A 26,433-nucleotide genomic window follows, 5' to 3' on the forward strand; every position below is an offset into this window, starting at 1 on the left:
TGTAATATAAAACAGCCCAATGTCCCCTTAATTCCTCCCTGGCTAGTATCCTATCCAATCAATACCTTAGTTTTTGGTAAAGGTTCCATTCTGTGAACTGCATTAGATCCTAAAGTTTTCTAAACTAACTTTCTCAACTATATTACAATTTATTCCTTCAAAATTACACTTTCCATGAATATATTTAAATTGCAAGGATGAAGGGGACATTGGGTCCCCAAAGTTTTATAATAACATTCTTATTAGTTGGCTTCAAAACTTTGGGGACTTTTATTAAATTTTAATTGGTTGGTTCATGAAGTTGAGTGTCCAAACGTTTCAACCTCTATTTGCAATCTACAGAAGGGGCAATTCTATGGATCATTAGTAGGATGTACATCAATTTATCGGCCATTGTCTTATTTCTTTAGATCTCTGATTTAAACTGCAAGGATGGCAACAAACCTAGCAGCGAAGTTAATAAATTTAAAAATATGAACAGTAACAGTTATAGAGCAGCATAGAAGGATAGAAATGACGTTCAATGTCTTAATTTAGCTTAAAGTCAACAAATAGTACTTACCCTCTCAAAACAACTATAGAATTGTTATGTGATGTATTAAATTACACACGGACAAATTAAACGGGTATAGTCCCTTTTGTGGCAACGCACCTTAGGGGGCGATTCTTCGTATTTTTCACAGTAGGTTTTCTCCTATTTCTAGCCCCTGCGGGGGGCTCTAACCCTGCGGGGCCAATTGTCTAACCCTGTGGGACAATCACATAACCCAATATACCTAACCTAACCTAAAATAACCTATAAAAAGCCATTTTAAAAATATGATAAATCGCCCCTTATTGGGCTATTCCCAATCAAACGTGTAGTGTGACATCCCTTCTAAAATTATTGCTTGGCCTTTTGTAAACTTTACCTGTTTTGAAAATGTAAAAGATTTTATTATAAAAATAGAGTTCAAGAGAAAACTTAGTTATAGAATAAAGGAACAAATAGGTGCTCTCAAACAAATTGCCTGTCGAGGTCTGCCTCCCCGTTTTTAGTTTAAGAGAGAAGGGGGATGCTGACACTCCCCTACCGAACCTTATTTATTGATTAGAATAAAATAAAATTTCAATATTTAATTTAAAGTTAAACGTTACTAAGTATATGTTTATGTCATATATAAAAGGGTGTTTTATATTTTAAGTGAGTCCTTGAGGTGTTTTACAAAGTGTACATCTATTCCTATTATATCTATTGGCTAGAATGAATGGATAAAACAATAACACATACCAAAAGTAATTCTAAAGGTTACTAGGAATAAGATAATTTAATCTCATGGTAAAGTAGGGATACATGGATGGTACAATGGATCATAAATTAACTTTTTTTTCGAAATTTTGTCACTGGTATCTTTAACAAATTGTGATATTTCATATTCTTGATCATTAATGCTCCTTTTGACGACATAATTTCTTTTTTATATTTTTTTTATTTTCGGAATTAGTTAAAAGAGGTTATGACTTACTATGGTGTATTTGAATGGACTGTTTTACATATACAATATTTCAGTATGACTAAAAATCGGTTTAAATCAAGCGGAAATTAATCAGATTCGCAGCCATAATATCACAGGTGCCTTGTAGAGTTGCTTTGCTACTAAAAAAACTCTTGTCTGTTATCATTTTGGTTTTCAATCAATTACACATACCATAATTATATGTTTCATTTTCTTTATTGTGCACAGTTTTTACCCAGGGATCTAAAGGGATAAGACAATGGTCGATAAATTTGTGTATATCCCCAATGATGATAAACAAAAATATCCATACTTTAGGTTACAATTAGTGGTTAAAACGTTTAGACACTCAACAAAATAAAATTCAAAAGTCCCCAAAGTTGTTAAGTTAACGAATAAGAAAAGTATTATAAACATTGGGGACTAGTTAAATAAACAGCCCATTGTCCCCTCCCTCCCTGAAAATTACATGTTTCATTTTCTTTATTGTGGACAGTTTTTGCCAATTTCTTTTATATCAACAATTAATAAGAGTTTTTATATTGGTTAGAGTTACGTTAACCTACAATAGTAAAAAAAGTTTAATAACTTGCGAGAAAAGCGAAGCTTAATGTAAAAATCAACCAGAATATATCAACCAGAAGAGTGTATCCACCCCCCTCCCCTGACAAAGTTATGGGGGTTGGACAAACATCTCTAAACCCCTATTTCTGATACGCCTCTATATAACACCCACCAAAAAATTTAGGGAGTGTAAATAAAACTGCGCTTTTCACTATACTATTAAATTCTAAAAATCGGTTAAAAGTGGCAATACAAATTTTGCTGAAGTAAACGTATAATTTAGGTTTTCTTTCTCAACTCTGACCATCATACAGAAGGGGAATATCGTAGATATAAAACAGTCTAAAATTGTTACTTCGTTGGGACTTGTTTTAATGCATGATTGTCTCTTTTTTGTCAGCTAGCCGATGATATGAAGGAAATAGCTCTAGATTTTTTCGTTATTCAAGTCGGCAGATCATCTATAATACAAAGTAGCTTGATGTCTGTCCGTCTGTCCGTCTGTCTGTCCCTTAAGATCTCGGTAACCGCTGAACCGATTGGATTCTACTCTTCAGGGTATATACCTATTGGTCCTGTGGTGGTTTTAAGCTATTTTCTTGGGGGGTGGGACACCCCCAACCCCCCAAAAAACAAAAAAAATCCCCACATTTTTTTTTTTTTTTTTTTTTTTTTTTTTTTTTTTTTTTTTTTGTAGAAGAATTCTTTTGTAGAAATATTCTTTTGTAGAAGAATTCTTTTGTAGAAGAATTCTTTTGTAGAAGATTTCTTTTGTAGAAAATTTCTTTTGTGGAAGATTTCTTTAGTTCTTCTTATTTTTTTTTTGAATTTTTTTTGTTGTTGTCTCTTGGGGCAAAGCCCCTAGAGGCTAGGGGCGAAGCCGCTAGTAGTCTATAAAGATAAGATATAGTTTTCTGTTGCAAATTTTTTCCGAGTTAGAATGCTTTCATGTCGGCTGCTAGAATGTCAGAATCCACGGCCGTTTTATTTGTTTAAAAGGCTGAATGCATGACAACTGCAGGTGTTAAACTGCCATAAAAGTTAACATTTTGAAAAATGGCCAGAAGGAAGCATAAAAAATATACGTATATAAGTATATTGTATCAGTACAGCAAATTTTTAACTGGCGACTTTTTATTCTCTCTTTCTTTCTATCTTAAACTTTTTTTTCTTTTTCTTTCCTTCTCTCTTTCTTTGCTCTTCTTTCCTTCTCTTTTTTCTCCCACTTTCTTTGTTTTTCTCTCATTTTCTTCTTCTCTCTTTCTTTCTCTTTCTCTCTTTTTCTTTCTTTCCTTCTTTCTCTTTCTCTCTTTCTTTCTTTTTCTTTCTTTCCTTCTTTCTTTCTTTCTCTTTCTCTCTTTTTCTTTCTTTCCTTCTTTCTCTCTCTCTCTTTCTTTCTTTTTCTTTACTTTTATTTCTTTCTCTCCTTCTGTTACTATCTTACTATTTTGTTTTTTCCCATTATCTTTCTTTCTTTCTCTTAGTGAACTGACCAAACGTTTAAACAACTATTTTTATAATCTACAGAAGTGGTAATTATGTGTATCATCATGGGGATTTACATCAATCTATCGGCCATTGTCTTATCACTTTAGATCCCTGCATACTAATACTAGTAACCATTCCATAATGAAAAAGATACTTACTTAATTATGAAACTAGTTTACTTAAAACACCTATAAACAGAGTAGTACGCTTTTATTTTATGTTCTGCAGTTACCAAGGATACAGTATAACGTTAAAATAAAGAATAAAATTTTTCTTTTTAAATAAGTGAAAAGTTTCGGTTTAGGTCCAACAGTATCTATAGAGACAGTAATTTATTTTTGGATGCGCGTCAATTGGTTTAATCTTATCTTATAATTGTATAAATCATATCCGCGCAAAGCTGTTTATAATACGATGCAAGAAATAACTGTTTTATGTTTTAATGAAACTTCTTTTTTTTAAAATATCTTACGTTGCATTATTTTAATTTTTGTTACAATTTTTAGCATTTTCTTTATTAGCTAAAAGCCTTAAATATCTAAATCGTAGTTATTTTTCTTTATATTCCTTTAAAAGTATTTGCTTTGCTTTTTTCGCAGTATAATTTTTATCTCATTGTCCTAAATATTTACCCCTGGCAATTATGGTAAAAAAATTGCAAGCAAACGATTTTGAGTATACTTATTTGCAGTAACGTATACAGAGGAGGATTTTAGGAGGTATACACCATTGGATTTATTATTACCTGGATCTTAATCCAGATTATCATGTAATCTATTAAAGTGAAATTTGTATCTGGCTAAAATAACGACCCCCTCCCTATCCACCCATTCTCCATCTACTGGATTAACGAACTGACCAATAAATGATGCAACCTAAATTGACGACAATTTTTCCCCTGCCATAATATCCACGTATATTCTACATCAATTGATACGCCATCTTTTCTGAAATTTGGCGAGGAAAATTTAATATTTATGGCTTAATTAAGAGCCATAGTAATTATGTCATCATTAGATTGTAGATATAGATTATTAGTAGTAATACCTTATTTAAGATTGACGAAAAGCCTTCTAAAACATTGACCAACCCCCCCCCCTAAAAAAAAATGCAAATACGCCCATACATAAATTTATAGTTTCGTTATCTTAACAATCTTTCCGTATAACTGTTTCACTGTTTGTTTTTACAGGTTTTTATCAGGGATCTAAAGGGATAAGACAATGAATGATAAATTGGTGTATATCCCCAATGAGTATACACAAAATTACCCTTTCAATAGAATTCAATTATTTATTGAAACTTCAGACACTCAAGTAAAAGAATCAAACAATCAAAATTCAATAAAAGGTCCCCAAATTGTTTAGACAACGAATAAGAAAATGTTATGATAAAACTTTGGGGACTGTCCCCTTCTTTCCTATGTTTATAAGAAAAGATAAATTAAGCTTCATCTCAGTTTTGATGAGAGCTATTTTTCATGAAGGAAGGGTTAATTCACAAAGTTCTATAAACACATTTTCTTATTCGTTGGCTTGTAAATAATCGGACCTTTTATTAATTTTTTTAAATAGCTAATTTTAATCTGTAGAAAAAAATGTTTTAAATAAAAAATCTCTTAAATTTGCCAGTCAAATAGGACAACTGTAATTATTTTACGATTTTCAAACAATGAATTGAAATGCATTTGTTTTTTCTCAACAAGCTAGACATAGAAAAGTATTTCAACGAAAAAACAAGGATGACAACATCTATAAGTAGCGAAGCATAAGAAAAATATATAAGAAGGCTTGAATAAAGTGGAATATACATTCTATTGAAGAAGTTTGTTCTTGTTTGTGTTAAATAGCTCTATGCCGCCGCGTTTTTTGAGATACGAAAAATAATTGATGGAAAAACGGGCAAGAAGATTTGAAAAGCATTTGCTAAAATAAAAAATCACGAAACCTTTCTCACGTATTTTTATATTTTGTAGCATGACTGACGGACCGACGGACAAAGTAAGTTACATACTGGATGCTCATTGGTATAGGGAATATTTAAACAAAAATTCAATCGTCTTTCTCAAAAAACAACATTTCCCCCTTAGTCTTAAGGACTGACTGACTGACGAACGGACAGACATAGTGTATTATAGATTAGCTTTGCTACTCAATTCAATATGCACATTGCAGAGGGTGTTTTATCATAGACCAACCCCTCCCCATCAAAATTAAGCACCCACTTGTTAATTTAATTGTTAAATTTTCCTTCTAAAAAAACACAAAAGATGGTAAATTGAAAATTGTGTTATTTGAATACTCTGTTGTTTTTATTTTGTATTGTAATCGTATGCATATTTAATAAAACAAGGATGACAAAATCCATAAAAGCACAGCTCTGAAACTGAACATTAACACTTGCAGAGTGTCAGAACATAATAAACATAATATTTTTAAACATTATAGGTAAATTTGTTGCAAAACTTTTAAATACATGAGGATACTGTATATAGAAATACCTACATTTTTGGCAACGAGGGAAAGTGGTGTTTAATTTAGCCCTATCGCATATATATTGCATGGCAAAATTTAGTCAAAGAAATAATAAATAAAACATAAAATATAAAAATGTGATTCATTGCTCTTGCAGAATGTCTTAATTAATAATGATACCTATAACAACAAGGTACATTGTTATAGTTGAATCTCTGTAATCAAGTCATGATGATAAAATCTTTAAACTTTGGGCTCTAAAATATTTATATTTTGATTGTTAAGTTTAGACACTCTATAAGCATTAAAGTTGATTTGTCCTATCGTTTGATTTTTGAGCTTCACTTTTATGGATGTCGTCATACTAATTATATTGTGTCTTTCGACATATATGAAAATATGCAGTTATGATACTTTACTGGAATCATCTACCGATTACAAATTACGACTCTTTGATCTCACGACCTTTCTCTGCAAGTATTAACTATGCATAGTAATGAGTTGCGCCTGTTTCTGACTAATGCATTCCACATGTTAATAATGTCTCACACCTGACATAGCAGCAGTAGGAATCGTTTTTAACTACTTTAGTTGTGATGTGGCGTCAAGCCGAGATTCGTAACTATCACCTACCAGCCGAAGAGCGGATGCGCTACGCGTTGAGTCACGTCTGCGGTTACTTTAGTGGAAACTATGGCACACTAAAAAAGTCTCATGTTTATTACGTTTCACACAGAAAAAGTGCTCCAATAATAAAATTTACAGTACTTCTCAGAGTTATATTCAAGTTATACATCTAAAACATTATCATCAGAGACACATTTGTTTGTAAATAATACCGATACCCAAAATTTTCTCAATTAGTTGGCTATAAAACTGTCCATACTTTTGTTACATCTTGATTGGTTGGTATAAACTAGCAGTGTCCAAAATTTTTACATTTAACCTTTATTATTATGGATGTAATCGTCCTTGTATTTTTGTTGCTTGTTGAATTACTTTGCTATTTGTACTACTGTACTGCTATTATGCATTCATTTTTATCACCGCCGGTCACCAGTCAACGGTTTTTAGAGCGAGGCTTCTCTATAATCATAATAAAGTAAAAGGATATTGCTAACCGCTGTTTAAATTATTATACTATGCGAGAAATAACTATTCTCATATCCAGAAAGAGTATGGAGGAGTAGCTATACAAAAAAGAGCATTTAGACAACAAAAAACTGTCTATACAAAATTATTTGTTTTTGCTTTTTTCAGTTACCAATCAAATAGACTTTATATTTCTCTGTAATTTAAAATTTCTTTACATCTAAACTTCTTTAAACCTCGTTTAAATCTATTTTGTTCTTTTACTACAGGCAGACGAATCGACAGGTGCACAGACGAACGGACAGTCAAGAACTACGCCCCTGGAGGCCCCATGGCCCCAGAAGCTACTCTGTAAAGGAGAACCATATCGGTTCAGCGGTTAGTGAGATCCTTCGGTACAAACAGACAGACAGACAATCATCCTGTTGCTTTATTATAAGGATTCATTGCTTTCACGACTTTTGAATAAGGTTGCCGCAAGTAAAATGACCTTCAATGCCATTTCCTATTTCCAAAATTACTATTTTATAAAACAAGGATTTTAACATTCAATAGTAGCAAATAAAGTAACATGATCAGCAATGATAAACTTGTAAGCAACAAGATGGAAACTTAATGGACCCCAATTTTTATAAAACAAAATCCCCCCATAAATGATATTTAAGCTTAGTAGCAAAGTTTCTACCTAGTTACTTTTTACAAACCAATCAATAATCAATTCAGAGCAATTAAAAGGCTTGCTTTGTCAGACATTAAGAGTTTTAATGGCAGGAATGCCTTGTCCTAAAACAGGCGCAATTCTTTACAAGTAAGGAACTCTATAGGAAGTTGGAGTTTGAGTTGGTTGTCTGAAATAACGAAGAAAAATACACAGTGCAAAGAAAAGGCGAACGAACTTACAGACTTACGGACCAACGTGTTATATATATGGAGTAGCTTCGCTCAAACAAAAATGTTTCCCAGTGGGCAGAAAAAAACATTACTTTTAAATACCTAAAATGCATGAAAATTTAAAAGGACTTTCTTCGACTTAATGTTTTTAATAAAATCAAAATTTAAAATATCACTATTAATCGAAGCTTTTTAAAATGCCCAATACTAATGACGTCATACTGGCCTACCATCGGTCAATTAAAATGTTTTCTGGCCTGCCATTTGTACTCCAATCTGTTAAAATGAAAAATAGTAACATGAAAGCCAGTTTTGTGCGTTTTATTTTAATATTCGTGGAAAATTGTCTGTAATACGATGCTATACATGATTTTCCAGTATGTCTCAAAACCGGTTCTAATCCAGCTGATATTTAATTATTTCGAAACCCTACTGGAAAAAAATATTTGATTTTTAAAAATGAGAAAATAAAACTGTCCTATATGCTCTTATAATAGGTAATAAAATATAAAATTTAGATTGTCATAACTCTTTATGTGCCTATTATTACAATTTGGTTCACTAATGCCTGTCTTATAATATACATATAATTATACAAAATATAAAAGGATAGTAATATTTTTTTATTAGACAATACATTGAATTATAAATCAGCTATTAACTCCATTCAGGAATTTAAAGAAATAAGACAATGGCCGATAATTTGATGTACATACCAATGATGATACAAAAAATTACCACTTCTGTAGATTACGATTACAGGTTGAAACGTTTGTACACTTAAATAAGTGAAACAACCAATCAACCCCCCACCCCTTCTGATACAACCCCTTAAACAGCCAACAGCTTCGCGCTTCAATTTACCAATCAAAGAACGCTTGTATGCCTTTTTATTATCTTGATTATGTATGGAGGGTGACATCATTGTCTCAATTTGGGTTTAAAGGGGTTCTTAAAAATTGAAAGAGTGGTGTCAAAACAATATACACGCCCCTGGATTTAAGAATGTACATTCAAAATATTTCATATTACTTTTCCCTTTTTGTCAGACGTACAATAGATCTAATGCTACAGTTATATTCTAAACAGGGAGGGAGGGGGACATTTGGCTGTTATTACACTAGTCCCCAAAGTTTTATAAACACGTTTTCTTATTCGTTAATTTAACTTTGGGGGCTTTTATTGAAATTTGATTGGTTTGTTCATGTTCCAAAAGTTCAACCACTAATTGTCATGTACAGAAGGGTAATTTTGTGTGTCATCATTGGAGATATACATCAATTTATTAACCAATGTCTTATCCCTAAAGATTCCTGTTAAAACAATGTGGGAAGACTTGGAAAAAAATATGAAAAAATCTCATTTACCATCGAAAATTAGTAAATAGGCCATTTTATTATATGCGCAGCAGGATGTAATGAGACATTAGTCCACAAAGTTTTATAATAACGTTTTCTTATTCTTTGGCTTAACAACTTTGGGGACTTTTATTGAATTTTGATAGGTTAGTTCATTAAGCTTAGTATCCAACGTTCAAAACATTTCTACCACTAGTCTAAATTCTTTGGAGGTGAAATTTTGGGATGTACATTAATTTATCGGCAATTGTCTCATCCCTTATATCACTGGATGATTCATCTAAAGGAAAACTATTTTACCTCACTTTTTGCCAGCACAATTTCAAAGGATTAATTATTTGTCAATAAAGTTTATTTTATCGTACTACTAGATTTTAAACAAGGATTCTTACATTCAACAGTACCGAAAATAAAGATAAATTTAACGCAGGCTTACAAAACCTTACAAAACTGGTATTAATTTTATGATTTTTATTTTGATATTCGCGGAAAATTGCCTGTAATATGATGCTATACATGATTTTTCGGTATGACTGAGAACTGGTTCTAATCCAGAGGATATTAATAGGTTTCGAAGCCATACTGGAAAGTAAGTAATCTGCAAAAAGACAGACAGACATGAACACTTAGAAAGTAACTGCGTTACTTACAAATGTCTTTTGAATTGCAGTTGCATATTTTCAAAAAGAAAACTGTATAAATGTAAGCAAAATGAAAAGTCATTCAATTTTGTGTGTCTTAAGTTAAAAACAAGGATGGCAAGATTCATAAAAGCGCACAAATAAGAAAAAAATTAAGAATCATTTAATTTTGAAAAGAAAAATGAGGGTTTTTAAAAATTCCTTTTCAATATAACTGTCTATTCTGACAGGAATCTAAAGGGACAAGACAATGGCCGATAAAATGAGGCACATCTAGAATGATGATACACAAAGCCACTTCTGTAGATAATATTTGGTGTAGACAATCTTTGAAATAACCAATCAAAATTTAATCAAATCTGTTGAGCCAACTAATAAAAAAAAATTACTTTAAAACTTTGAGGACTAGTGTAATAAATATCCCTGTGTTCCCTTCCCCCCTGCAATTCAGAGTTTATTAATAGTATAATTTATATTTTTCTCGCTATGAATTTTGTTATCCTTGTTATTTTCTTATCTTAATTCGTTGAATAACTGTCTGTTCAAATATGTTCTTCAAATAATGATTAAATAATGTATATTAGATTGGTCATATAGGTATCAATTAGAATCGAGAATAATTTTGTTTAATAATAGTTATTTCTTTCATCGTATTATAAACGGCTTTCCGCGGATATAGAATGTACAATTATAAGATTAAAACCAGTTTTTTTTAGCCCCGAGATGCCGAAGAAAACTGGATATAATACGATGCTAGACATAGTTTTTTCGTATGGATGAGAACCGGTTCCTATCCACCGGTTTCGAATGAATACGAGAAAAACATATAATTCAACTTTTAAGAGATATGTATAACAAAATTGCCTAGATAATCAAACTTTTGATTAAAAGTCCAATTTTCTCTTTTCGTTTATTTAATTAGGTAAAATCTCTTTAGATCAATATAATTGAAAAAAATTAAAACCTGACTAAAGATTAAAGAGTTTTGCCCATAGTCTTTGGGATATACCCAATATTTTTAGTTTGGTATTTTTTTAATGGCCCTAAAAGGGTTTGGCGCTTTGCCCTTGTAAAACAGCTTGAAACCTGTCTTTGAACTATATCAAACTTATCAGAAAATTGTGAAAAGATCTGTCCAGAACTTTACGAGATCCTACTGTACATATTGAAATAACCAATCAAAATTTAATCAAATCTGTTGAGCCAACTAATAAAAAAAAATTACTTTAAAACTTTGAGGACTAGTGTAATAAATATCCCTGTGTTCCCTTCCCCCCTGCAATTCAGAGTTTATTAATAGTATAATTTATATTTTTCTCGCTATGAATTTTGTTATCCTTGTTATTTTCTTATCTTAATTCGTTGAATAACTGTCTGTTCAAATATGTTCTTCAAATAATGATTAAATAATGTATATTAGATTGGTCATATAGGTATCAATTAGAATCGAGAATAATTTTGTTTAATAATAGTTATTTCTTTCATCGTATTATAAACGGCTTTCCGCGGATATAGAATGTACAATTATAAGATTAAAACCAGTTTTTTTTAGCCCCGAGATGCCGAAGAAAACTGGATATAATACGATGCTAGACATAGTTTTTTCGTATGGATGAGAACCGGTTCCTATCCACCGGTTTCGAATGAATACGAGAAAAACATATAATTCAACTTTTAAGAGATATGTATAACAAAATTGCCTAGATAATCAAACTTTTGATTAAAAGTCCAATTTTCTCTTTTCGTTTATTTAATTAGGTAAAATCTCTTTAGATCAATATAATTGAAAAAAATTAAAACCTGACTAAAGATTAAAGAGTTTTGCCCATAGTCTTTGGGATATACCCAATATTTTTAGTTTGGTATTTTTTTAATGGCCCTAAAAGGGTTTGGCGCTTTGCCCTTGTAAAACAGCTTGAAACCTGTCTTTGAACTATATCAAACTTATCAGAAAATTGTGAAAAGATCTGTCCAGAACTTTACGAGATCCTACTGTACATATTGACACACACGATAGGTATATGACAGTGCCTGATAAATTGATGACACACAAAATTACACATTTTATAGATTTCAATTAGTGGTTGAAATGTTTTAATACTCAATTTAATGAACCAACCAATCAGAATTAATTAAAATCCCCAAAGTTTTTAAGTTAACGCACAAGAAAACGTTATTATAAAACTTTAGGGACTAGAGTAATAAACAGCCCATTGTCCCCTTTCTTTCTGTTCAAAAGCACTTTAAAAAGGTGTTTGGTCACTCTAAATATTTTGATCATAGACTTAAACTGCATAATCATATGGTTAATGATTCATTTAAAAGGGAAATAAAACGCATTGAATAATAAAATTAAATATTTATACAAATTGCAACTTTATTGTTTGTTGTATTTGGTCAGAGCAATTTAGCTTCTCTTTAATTTTAAGTAGCAAAGCAACTCTTTAAGAAAACTTGTCTCTCTGTCAAACAGTCATTTTTGTCAGTCAGTCTGTCCTTCTGTTCTTCTGTTCGTCAGTTTGTCAGTAATTTATATTTATTATCTCTTTATAATTTGTTAGATATAGAATACGTGAATATTGTCAGAATAATTGTCAGGATAATTATTGACGTCAAATAAGGTTTCTAATACAGTCTTCAGTCTTTGGTCAATAAGTTCCTCCATGGTCGGGGTTGGGAATGGGTGGTATCGTTATATATCAGCAAGCTTGAAGAACCATTTTATCAGGGTATGCGAGAATCTTTCACATCATCCACGCATTCTAAAAAAAATATCTTAAACATCTAATGGTTAAACTGTACTTTATTTTAGAGTAGCTGCGCTTATATAAATTGCAATGATTATTTATCGCATCGTATCATAGACAGTTTTAGCGGATATTAAAATGAAAAAATATAAGATTAAAACCAGTTTCGTAAGCCCTAAGGATCCGAAGTCCCGGACTAACAAAACTGGTATTAATATAATGTTATTGATTTTACTTCTCGTGGAAAATTGTCTATAATTCGTTGTTATACATGATGTTGAGAACCGGTTCTAATCCAGAGGATTTTAATCGGTTTAGAAACAATAGGGGAAATATTTATCCTTGTTCTCTCATCATATGTACATTTATTCTCTCACAGCTACAGGATTAAATGGATAGGTCATACCCAGCAAAATTCGTGTAGTTATTATAAAAAATCTAAAGGGATAAGACAATGGCTGATAATTTGATACATATCCCTATTGATGATACACAAAAATACCCCATCTGTAGAAACTATTTGAACTGTTTGAAACGGTTGAAATCTCAACTAAATGAACTAACCAATTAAAATTCAATAAAAGTCCCCAAGGTTGTTAATTCAACGAATAAGAACGTTATTTAAGACTTTGGGGGCTAGTGTAATAAACAGTCAAATGTCCTGCCCCCCCCCCCCTCTCTCTGAGTTATTATATTACCAAAATTAGGTATCAATGGAGTCATTAGAATGTATGTATTTCAAATTTTTAAAATTAAATTAGAAAATATTTTCCAATTTGGACAGGGTTCTGTCAAATTATTCAATACATCTTATATCTTATTTTCAAGCTAAACAAAATAATCTAATTTATCAATTGCTACATTTGTAAAACTGCAATAAAATGACTAAAAGAAAGCTTCTTTAAAAAGCACCTGCTAATTGAAATATCATTTGTAAAAAAAATGTAAAGGACAAAAAAATGTAAGCTGATAAAAAAACGTTGAAGTTGATTGTTTCTTGCTAAAAAATTTAATTTACCTATTCTTTCTCCTATAAATATGTTAACCGTAGAATTGTTGTATTTTTTTTAATAGTTTTATTTTACGCTAGGGAAAATATCTAAACAGTTATCAGCAAAAGCATGGCTTGGTAACTGCAGCCGCATCCGCAGCTGCAGCAAAATGGTTAATAAATGCTGCAATATAGCCAAAATATTCACTGGAAATCAGCGGCCGCTGTCTCCTAAAGTCAATACTTAAATCTGCAGCTGAAAGTTACTAATTGTTTTGGACTGCCAAAACTTCCCCAAAATTAACAATATACGGCTTTAGAAGAGAACTGCACCAAAAATTCGCGACTGTCGAGCCCTGCTTATAATACAGTATAAAATAAGACTTATTGCTTTATTACGCTAAAAAAGTAATTAATGAAAGGACAAAAACTAATTTAATGATAAACAAAAAATCACAAAACAAGGACAATTATGACTTCAAGCAGCGCAGGTGGAACAACAATTAAAAATCAACATATTAGTTTTATAAAAACTGACCCCTTTTTCAAATAAAAGAAGATTGCTGTTCATTACATTAGCCCCGAAAGTTTTGAAATAACGTTTTCTTTTTCGTTGGCTTAACAACTTGGGATAAAATTTTGATTTGTTGGTTCAATAAGTTGAGTATCTAAACATTCAACCAATAATTATGTTTTATTATTGGGAATGTACATTAATTTATCGGCAATTGTCTTATCCCTTTAGATCACTTGCTACAAAACTTGTAAAAAGCAAATATTACAAATTAGTTTTGATGAAAGCTGGAGCCTTTTGATTCATAACGTTTTCTTATTTGATGGCTTAACAACTTAGGGGACTTTTGTTAAATTTTAATTGGTTGGTTCATTAAGTTGAGTATCCAATCGTTTCAACCATTAATTGTGATCTACAGAAGGAGTAATTTTGTGTATTATCACTGGGGATGTACATTAATTTATCGTCCATTGTCTTATCCCTTTAGACTCTGCTAATGAATAGTTATAGAGTAGCTTTACTATTATAACATCATATCATTTGCTTGCTAACACAAACAAAGAAATTATATAAAATAAAGGACACATCATATAATTATCAGGGATCTAAAGGGATAAATTGATGTACGTACATTCCTAATGATGATTCACTATATCAACCCTTATGTAGAGTATAATCAGTCGTTGAAACGTTTGGACACTCAAGCTAATGAACCAATCAATCAAAATTATAAAAAGTTTCCAAAGTTGTTAACCCAACCCATTGTCCCCTCTATCACTGCTAAGGGTGATATTTTGAAATTTTGGGGACTAGTGTAATAAACAGACCAATGTCCCCTTCCTCCCTGTATAATTATTACTAATAGTATGTACTATTAAATTTAATTGATATAAATCTGCCATGTTATTAAATAAGCGAAGATTCTCCAATTTTTATTTACCGTAAGTTTCTAAAGACACCAAAATCGCTTATAAAACATTTTTAAAGCCAGGGATCTAAAAGGGATAAGCTATAAGCCGATAAAGTGATGTACATCATCAATGATGTTACATAAAATTACCCCTTCTATAGATTACAAATAGTAGTTGAAACGTTTGGACTTAATGCACCAAACAATCAAACTTCAATAAAATTCCCCAAAGTTGTTGAGCCAACAAATAAGAAAACTTTGGGAACTAGTGTAATAAACAGCCTAATGTTCCCTACCTCCCTGCTTTAAAGCGCTCCGATTGCCATGTAAGTTTGTTATTGTTGACATTGAATTTCAGCCGCCTATCTTGAATAGGAGCTGAGAGAATCATGTTTACACCAAAACGTTTTAGACGGATACTTGGAATTATAGAATAGATTTGACATTAAAAATAATGCACGTTCTTTCACAGACGGATAAAATCAAAGAATTAATTATTTATCGCATCGTATTATAGACACCTTTCCGCGGTTAATAAAAAAAATTATGAGATTAAAACCAGTTTTATTAAACCCTAAGGGGCAAAATGCGCGGTCTAACAAAACTGTTATTGATATTAAGATGTTTCTTTTCTGTAATTGTCTGTAATACGATGTTATATATGTTTTTACAGCATGGCTGAGAACCTGATCTAATCCAGCGGATATTATTAGGTTTCAAAGCAATACTGAAAACGATTTTATTACTATTAAATAACTCTGAATTGAAACGTCATAAAAGATAGAGAAAAATATATTTTATGTTTTAAATTTTGATTAAATAAATGAATTAATAAATCACTAAAAGGCAGGAATATAGGGATATTTCAATTTGAAATTTTTATACTTAAAAAAATAAATTAACTTTATTATTTATAGACAGGTAGTGAGGGAACATTTAGTTGTTTATTACTACTAATTGTAATCTACAGAAGGGGTAATCTTGTATATCATCATTGGAGATATACATCAATCTATTAGCCATTATTTATCCATTTTGGTCCCTCATCTATCCTCTTATTACCCTTTACCTGTATTAATGGACAAATCACATAATTTGTAATTAATGAATGGAAACTGAAGGAGTTCACATTCAATTCCGCAAATTTTAACTTTCATTAGTTTGTACTGTGTAATATTTTAGTTAGGGAGGGGACATTGGGCTGTTTATTACATTAGTCCCCAAAGTTTTTAATGTTTTCTAATTCGTTGGATCAACAACTCTGGGGACATTTGTTGAATGTTGATTAGTTGATTATAAAGTTTAGTGTCCAAACATTTAAACCACTGATTGTAATCTAAAGAAGGGATAAATTTGGCTAATGAAATTGGGGATGTACAGGTACATTAATTTATCGGTCATTGTCTTATCCCTTTAGATCCCTGGTTTAATATTCCCATAGTAAATGAATATGAGAGTTAGATTCTGATATTGGAAAAGTGTTAGTTTGTGCTGTTGTAATAATATTTGAAGGCGATCAAATAATGTGTTACATTTGGCGGAATTGTATACACACTAAACTAAAGGAGGTGAGAAAAAAATATTTGAATTGATTGAAGAGGGGGACTTCTCAGGATTTAAGGGTTATGTATTTTAGTTTCACTTTGCTATTGATTTATTTGTAAATATAAGGTATGAGGGAATAAAATAATCAACAACGCACCCCCCCCCCCTTTCTCATTATTCCTCACTAAATGGCAAATAACCTGAACTGGATCATTTGAAAACTTTCCTAAAAAATTTGTCAATTGTTTATTAGGTAATACTGGACATATTTTTAGGAAATAAAAAACAGACAGTCAGTCTGTTACTTTAATAAAGAGTATCAGGTTGTAAACAGAGGTGTTATAAGGGGATGTGAAGATTCTCTGAGGTTCGATTATCATTATTCATCAACCTAGTTGATTTTTTTAGCTTGTTTAGTTTTTTTAGCTTATATCTTTGATTCTATCCATCTATTGTTGATTAATCCAGGGATAGAAAGAGATAAGACTAACTTATGATACACATGATTACCCTTTCTTTAATTACAACTAGTGGTTGAAACTTTTGGACACTCAACTTAATGAACCAACCAATCAAAATTCAACAAAAGTTCCCAATTTTTTGAGCCAGCAAATCAGAAAATGTTGTTATAAAACTTTGAGACTAGTGTAATAAACAGCCCAATGTCCCCCTTCCTCCTTGTAATTAATTAGTGAGTTATTTTTAAAAATATTTACCTATCCTGGACCCCTGGAGATTTTCGATAGCGGTATCTCTCCTATTCATCAGTTTATTTCACAAAAACAATTAGGTCCAAGCGTAGCGTTTTCTTATTCGTTGCCTTACCAACTTTGGGGACTTTTATTAATCTTTGATTGATTGGTTCAGTTTTAAGGTTCCAAACGTTTCAACTAATTGTTATCTAATTTTGTGTATAATCATTTGGGATGTACATCAATTTATTGGCCATTGTCTTATCACTTTAAATCCTTGACTAACATCTTATTCCCAACTATTGCAGACCTTTGGATTCCTTTGATTTCACGGCCTTTATTTAACTTAATTAAATCTTCGTACTTCCTTTACTATCAATATTAACACACATTTGACAAATAAGCAGTGGGTGTAGCTTTTAAAATATTTAGTTACGCCGCAGTTCGAACCCACCATCCCTTCGACAACTAGTTTTGTGGTCGCTAGACATTGCATCGTAAGTACAAACACTGCACTGGTGATATTTAATAAAATTAATCATATGTCTGAAATATTATCGATATAAATGTATAAATTTAGATATATAATAAAGTATATTCACTTAACTAAAAGAACGACAGACAAACCAATTTGAAGAAAAGATTCTGTTTGACATGAAAAAAAATATTTGATCGCAAAAAAGTCCATAGAAAAACATATCCTAGAAAAAAAATCAATGAATAGTTTTTGCTAATCTGTGCACTTATATGGTTTCGAAATTTTAAAACTTTTTTATCAAGTCAATTATTGCGCTACTTATGACCTTTTGTAATCGTTTTGTTTTAAATTTAAACCTTATCACAAAAGAATTATTCGTTAATTATGGATATAATTGATCTTGTTGTTTTATAGTCACACCTTATTATTATCAAATAACTAATACTGCGCTTCTTAATAAATATTGTACTCCATGTTATAAATTCACACATAATAACAAAAGAAATATTCCTTCGCTACCTATGAACTCTTACACTCGTTGTTTTAAATTCATACCTAATTGTTTAATGTGCTACTTTTGGAAATTAGTACTCGTTGTTTTAAATTCACACTAAATTACAAAAGAAAAATTCCTGCGCTACTTATGGATATAATTGCTTTTGTTGTTTTATAGTCCCAGCTAATTATGAATGAAATATACATGGGGAAATTTAAAGTAGAATTCCCAACACAATTCATTCAACCATTTTATGCAGTGGCTTAGCCTCAAGTCTCTCTATATGCTTTGTCTTGAAGACAGAATGCTAGTCATATGAAAGAAGACAGGGATCTAAAGGGATAAGACAACCGCCGATTAATTGATGTACATGATACACAAAATTTATTCCTTCTTTAGATTACAAGCAGTGGTTAAAACGTTCGAAAACTTAACTTTAAAAAACCAACCAATCAAAATTCATTGGAGTTCTTAAAGTTGTAAAGTAAAATGAGAAAACCTTATTATAAAACTTTGGGGTAATAACAGCCCAATGTCTCCTCTATCCCCACACATTGCTAGTCATATGAAAGAAGAAGCTTTGATAGAAATCCTATTTAACCTTGCGACATGAGCAATGTCAAGCACGTGACATAAATAGTAAGAGTAGGGGGCATGCTTTGGCTTACGAAAACCAATACCAGGCACAGTTAATACTTCCAGACAAAGGTCGTGCTATCAAAGTGTTGGTCTGCTGGGTATTACCTAACTATTAATTACCCCGGTTGTTTGGACAGAAGTTATCCTTTGATATTCAGCCTTACATGTAAAATTTTGTTAATTTTTTTATCAGAGTTAGAAATTAATTCTAGTTCATGATATTTAAGAATATGAAAATAATATTTTTTTATGGAAGTTTAATCTAAACACAGATTTGTGAAATACATTTTCTTTTTTATATTTTTGTCTACAAAAAAAAGATCTTTTACATAATAGTAAAATCTAACTTTTCCCACTACTTTTCAACATTTAACCAAAAGAAGGGACAATAATGCTTATAAAGATGCTACGCATGAAAAATAAAAGAATAAACGGATGATTGGATACGTTAGACAAGGATAACGTTAATCAAAATCAAATTCTTTTCATTATAATTAACAAATAAACTATATATTGCAGAAAAATGTTCTTTTTTCTGGTTGTCTCTTAAAATCAAAGATAGGGGTCTAAGCTTTCTTAAAAATTACTGCTTTTTTTGTTTTCTTTTCAATGTGTTTGTACTCAAAGTGCCTGTTGAAATTTTTTTTTTAAAGCCTGGGTATGTATTTCCTCTTATGAAACCCCTTAAGGAGTCCTAACCGTGCGATGCCGTAACCCTACGTGCTACCTTGACCCCATATAACCTAACCTAAACTAACAAAAGTAATAAACAAAAGTAAAAGTCAGCTTTGAGGCAATATATTGTTTTTTTAAATTTGTTATTAGTATTACTAAGCTACTTAAGATTTTGTATAAAAGATTATAATAAAGGTATGAAATATTGTCAACTTGTTATTGCTGCGCTGCTTATAAAGATAAATTAAGGACATAACTGTCCTTGTTTAGTTTACAAAGTTACCAATGAAGCTCTAAATTGGTAAGTCATTTCAAGGACTATTTTCTTCAAAGTTAAGAAATATCGGCCTCTAAAAAATCTTTGTTATGTTTCTGACTTTAAGCAGGAATCTATAGGGATAAGACATTTGTTAACAAATTGATTTATATTTCCAATGCTAATACACAAAATTCCCCCTTCTGTGGATTATAATTTGTGGTTGAAACGTTAGGACACTCAACTTAATGAACCAACCAATCAAAATTTAAAAAGTCCCCAAAATTGTTAAGCAAGAGAATAAAAAAACGTCATTATAAAATCTTGGGGACTAGTGTAATAAACAACCCATTCTCCCCTCCCTTCCAGAATAAAATCCCTGAAACATATAAAAGGAATAAAATATGTTTTAATGTTTCTAAAAAGCTAAAACCTTTGTTTACCAGGAAGGGATTGTAAATTATACCGGTCCCCAAAGTTTTATAAACAAGTTCTATCATTCTCTGATTTGAAGACTTTTATTCAATTAATTGCACCAACTTTAATCAAGAGAAAGGGTAATTTTGTTAATCAAAAGTTGGGATTTACATAAATGTATCGTCCATTGTCTTTTCAAGAATATTTTCTTTTCAAAAACAGCTAAACATAATAATAATATAATTAGATGTACAAATCCAATACATTTTGTCTAAATAACGACAATCTTCTAACTTTTTAGTACTTGATCTTTTAGTTATTTATCATGGTTTAAAATTATTCAACCCTAACAACATTAAAGAAATCGTTCAATTTTTAGATGCGTGGCATCTCTAAATAAATTTACATTCTTCACATATTTTGGTTCCATAACTGAGTCTAAAAGAAAATAAAAATTCAAACTATTTATAATCAACTAACGGCTTCGTCCCTAGCCTCTAGGGGCTTTGACCCAAGATGTGATCAAAAAACTTTTTTGGCCAAATTTGTGAAAGGACCAAGGAAATCTTCAGCAAAATAAAAATGGGGGGGGGATTTTTTTGTTTTTTGGGGGGTTGGGGGTGTCCCACCCCCCAAGAAAATAGCCTAAAACCACCATAGGACCAGTAGGTATATTCCCTGAAGAGTAGAATCCAATCAGTTCAGTGGTTACCGAGATCTTAAGGGACGGACAGACGGACGGACAGACATCATTCTACTTTGTATTATAGATATGTAAAATAAATATTTTTTCCTGGATTAGATGTTAGTTTCCTAACAAAAGAATATATGTATTGTTTTGTCCTTGTTAATGGTTAACAAGGACAATACAAAGCAACGTTAACAAATACACTCACACACACACACATTTAACATAACTTAAAAAGCACACAGGGATATTGAGAGATAAAACAATGGACGACCAAGGGTGAGAGGGTAATTGAGTGTTTACCCTCCTTTACAATAGATTACCATCCCCCGACCAAAAACTTCCCCCCTTCCAATAAAAGCTTGTTCGTACTTACCCAAAATAAGATCTTAAAAAATACCTCTTCTGCAACACCCAGTCAAAATAAAATAAAAAATGTAAACTTTTAAACCAACGAATGAAAAACCATGTTTATAAACAAGTAAAATTTACAATGTCACCTTCTCCCTGATAAAATAAACTATATGTACGGTAAAAATGAAAAAGGAGTTCTAAAATCAGGGAGTAAGTGAGGGGACAATGGATCTAATATTCAATTTTTAAGAGTCTCAGACTTTGGGTACTGGCTTAAAGTGAATATGCACGAATTCAGCAGGTTCTGACTGACTTTGGGTACTAGCGCATCAATGCCCCGCTAACTAGCTGAATTAGTTTTGAATATAGCAGACAGAAAAATTTGTTATTGATGGCTGATTTTAACTAATATTTTTTCCCAAGAAAATGTCATTTCATGTATAGAAACTCTAATGTGATATTTATGTATTAAACAATCTAAGAACCCCTTGAATTCAGGTGGTAGTTTAAATAAATGAGAAGGGTTGAAGAAGTTCTAAACAAGATTTTTCTAGTGATTAATTACAAAATGTTTACTACATTGTGATGTATTGGTAATTTAATGGGTACATGGCGTTCCTGCAACTGGCAGAAATACACCTGGATGTATTTTTGTCAAAATGTAAAAACCTCTGCCAAAAATACAGTCATACTTGAAGTAACCGCCATAAATACATCTAACACAGGCATTTATACATCCAAAATTGTCAATTTTACATCTATTTCTTGCCAATTTTACATCTAAACTTTTTTATATGTCATAAATACATCCTATACATTTTAATTAATAATAAACAATAGTGAACTGTATAGTAGACATTTATTATCAATACAAGATATCAATACAATACAGCAGGGCCAGGAAAATGCAGCAACCCATTTCTAAAAATATGATCTTCCTCTCTTGGGACTCTACAAAAATAAAGAATTTAAAAAGATAGTTAAATATTTCTTTAATTCACTGATTAGATTTTACGTAAGTATTATCAATAATTCTTACACTTTTGATAACTATAATTGTAACCATAATGCAAGGAATGTACATACTATTTGTTGCACATATATTTTAATATGCTAATAAACATTTACCTTAATATCAGACATTATAATAAACTAAAGAAAACTATCATAATCCTAAGTATATATATACATTTACAATTTCACCGCCAATAGAGTTTAATATATGCGTAAAATATTGTACAAATTATTGATGTTATGTGGTAAATAGCTCGACATTTTCTTACAAAAATGTTTATTTCCATGTAATTTTTAATATTATAAAACTATAACCAGCCCGGCCCCATCCCCCTTGTAAAATCTATTGGATGTTTTGTTTATCTATTTTGGTTTTGCAATAAAATATTACTTTAATTAAGAAAATTTAAGGAAGCTTTTATTAAATGATGTACCTTTTTCGCAGTAAATAACAGAGCCAATTAGTAAATTTGATTTTAACTATCGTGTTTTTTATTCCATGTAACTTTGCATTTCAGTTTGTCCTAATATTTAATTGTCTTATAGTTACTTAAATTAGAGTTGTCCCCTCTTGATTTTCAAAGATCTATTCAGTGTGTTTTCAGTGCTCGATATGCACTTTATGGGAAAGCATTCTATACATCACTTTTCCTATCCATCCGTTTTCCTTTCCTTTCCTTGCTTTTTATTAAATATTTCTTGTTGAAGTGAAGCTAATGTTTAATTAGAAAATCTTAAGAATCTGTTATTTTTACTTTCTTGATATTTTGCTAAATGATTTTATTTATCTGTGCTTCGCTTCTTCGATGTTGACATTCTTGTTTATTACAATACATGATTTAACATTATGCTTAAATATTTTCTTTGTTTTTTAAAGATTATATGTCCCCCTCTCTCACTTCCCTTTTCCTATGTATTTTTTTAACTTTGATACTTTTATTTAAAAACATAATTATAATTTTGCCTCTCTTTCTTTAAAATATTATAGGATCCAATATTTTTTATTTTAAATTATCGTCCTGAAATGTACAGGATGTATTTATGATATATAAAAAAGTTTAGATGAGAAATTGGCAAGAAATAGATGTATAATTGACAATTTTGGATGTTTAAATGCCTGTGTTAGATGTATATTTAATGTTTAATTTTCAAGTAAATGATTTTTTTATTAGAGCTAATTTTGTTCTAAATTATATTACCATGATCCCTTTACAATTTTGGTCAAATTTTCTTGATAAATCTAGTTTTTATTGCTTTTCAGCGAAAAATCCTAAATTGAATTAATTAGCCATTGTCCCCTCCCTTACTCCCTGAATAAAATAAGGTTTACCTGTCATATTTACTGCCACTAAAACTTGTAGAGTTGCTTTGCTAATATCTACTCTTTTGGGGATTTCCGAATTTTTTCTTTCTTGTTAACTAAAGCATACAACCACAATGGATTTATAATTACTTGGATCTTACACCAGATTATAAAGTACTATAATAAAATGAAACTTTTAGCCGTCTAAAATATTGACCATCCAACCAATCCTTTACCCCATTCCCTCTCCCCCTACTGGATGAACGAACTTACCTATAAGTCATAATATCCATGTATATTCAATATCAATTACAACCACACAAAACAAAGTATAAGATAAACAAAAACGAGCTTCGTATGTCTCTTAAGATCTCACAATAGGATAAAATTACTTCTTTACCTCAGGGAAAATGTATACTAATAAAGAAATTCCAGTATCGCTTCGAAACCGATTAATATCCGGTGGATTAAAACCAATTCAAAGTCATTCTGAAAAATCATGTATATCATGTATTACAGGCAATTTTTAGTAGCGAAGCTACTCTATAATTCACTTTGTCCGTCCGTCAGTCCGTCCGTCAGTCCGTCAGTCCGTCAGTCCGTAACGCTATGGGGGAAATGGGATTTACTCAGCTCCTATAAAAGATAGAATGCTGAAATTTTTTGACAACATTCCCATCATCAAGGAGCACAATTAAGTATAAAACATCGATGACGGCAGGACCGCTTTTTAGCAGGTTTTAGGCCATTTTTGTATTTTTCACATTTTTCTCAATATCTTCTGTGTTTATGGTGCGATTTTCAAAAAATTTTCAGTTTTAGATATCTAAATTAAATTTTCATTCCTTTAAAGAAACCAACTATGACGGTCGGACTGCCTTTAAGCAGGTTTTAGGCTATTTTTGTATTTTTCACATTTTTCTCCGTATCTTTGGTGTTTATGGTCCGATTTCCAAAATTTTTTTAGTTATAGATATCAAAATTAAATTTCCTGTCCTTTTAAGAAAACAACTATGACGGTCAGACTGTTTTTCAGCAGGTTTTAAGCTATTTTTTTATTTTTCACATTTTTCTCCATATCTTTGGTGTTTATGGTACGATTTCCAAATTTTTTTCAGTTATACATATCTAAATTACATTTCCTGTTGTTTAAAGAAAACAACCATGACATTCCGGCTTCCTTTTTGCAGGTTTTTGGCTATTTTTAAATTTTTCCATATCTTTGATGTATCTTTTTTTGGATATCAGTATCAAAATAATTTTTCCCATTCTTATGAGCATCTTTTATGTTATTTACTTTGATTGTCAACATTATACAAAATAGAACAGGGTTTCGTGTTTATTTTCTCCAATAAATTAATTAATAAATACACTTTAAATCTACTTTTTGTGCTTTGCTACTTATGGATGTTGTCATCCTTGTTTTTATAAATATTAAAATAAAAATGATAAAATTAATACCAGTTTTGGGCCTCTCGGGGCTAACAAAACTAGTTTTAAACTTATAATTGTTCATTTCAATATCCGCGCAAAGCTGTCTAGAATTCGATGCGATAAATAACAATATTCATAATTACAAAAATGTACTGTCTTTCAGGGAGCGAGAGGACAATTGCACTGAAATAAATCTTCACAACTGTCTTTCCCTTAATAATTATATAGGCCATAAAAATAGAAATTTTAATATTGCAGGGGATATATACTAATTTATTGTCCATTGTGATATCCTTGATTCCCTGGCTGTTTTATAATTATCCAAAGTTAATGTATCTGGTAGTAGCCAGGGATCTCAAGGGATAAGACAATGCTCGATAAATTGATGTACATCCCTAATGATGTTACAAAAACTTATCCCTTCTGTAGTGGTTAAAATGATTGAACAGTAATTTTAATAACAAACCAATCAAAATTCATTAAGAGTGCCCATAGTTTTAAAACCAATGAATAAGATAACGTTTTTTATACAACTTTGGGGACTATTGTAATAAACAGCCTAATGTCCCCTCCCTCCAAGGGTAGTAGTAGTAATAATAACAATGATACCATATAATGATTAATTATAATCTTATTTAGAATAGTACAAAGTGTAGTACAGTTTTTTAATGCCAAAGTTATTATATCAAAGTTGTCAAATAATTTTATTTTTATTACTGTCATTTTTCTGTTAGGAAGGGGACATTGGATATCTATTAAACTAGTCTCCAAAGTTTTCTTATTTGTTGGTTTAACAACTTTGAGAACCTTTACAGAATTTTGATTGGTTCATTAAGTTGAGTGTCCAAACGTTTCAACTTTTTTATTGTAATCCACAAAAGAGGTAATTTTGTGTATCATTATGTACACCTATCTATAGGCCATTGTCTAATCCCTTTAGATCACTGGTTACTTATACTCCAGAGGTGGATTCTTAAAAATATTTGCCCCACTAATCGGATAATAAGGATTATTTATCATCACCAGAGGTGGATTCTTTTTGTGAAAAATCCACCAAAATCACATAAAAAATTTACAAAAATTAAATAAAATCTCATGTGATTTTGTTTAATTTTTGTAGGTTTTTAATGTGATTTTGGTGGATTTTTCACAAAAAGAATCCACCTCTGGTGATGATAAATAATCCTTTAAAAATAGGGTTAGCAGTGAAAAATTATTTCCTCTCCCCCCTTCTTGTTAAAAAATATTTCGGTTTTCAAGCCCCTTCTACATAGTA

The sequence above is a fragment of the Acartia tonsa genome, chromosome 6 (assembly GCF_053477335.1).
Source record: "Acartia tonsa isolate MP-2025a chromosome 6, ASM5347733v1, whole genome shotgun sequence".
Classification (NCBI taxonomy): Eukaryota; Metazoa; Arthropoda; class Copepoda; order Calanoida; family Acartiidae; genus Acartia; species Acartia tonsa.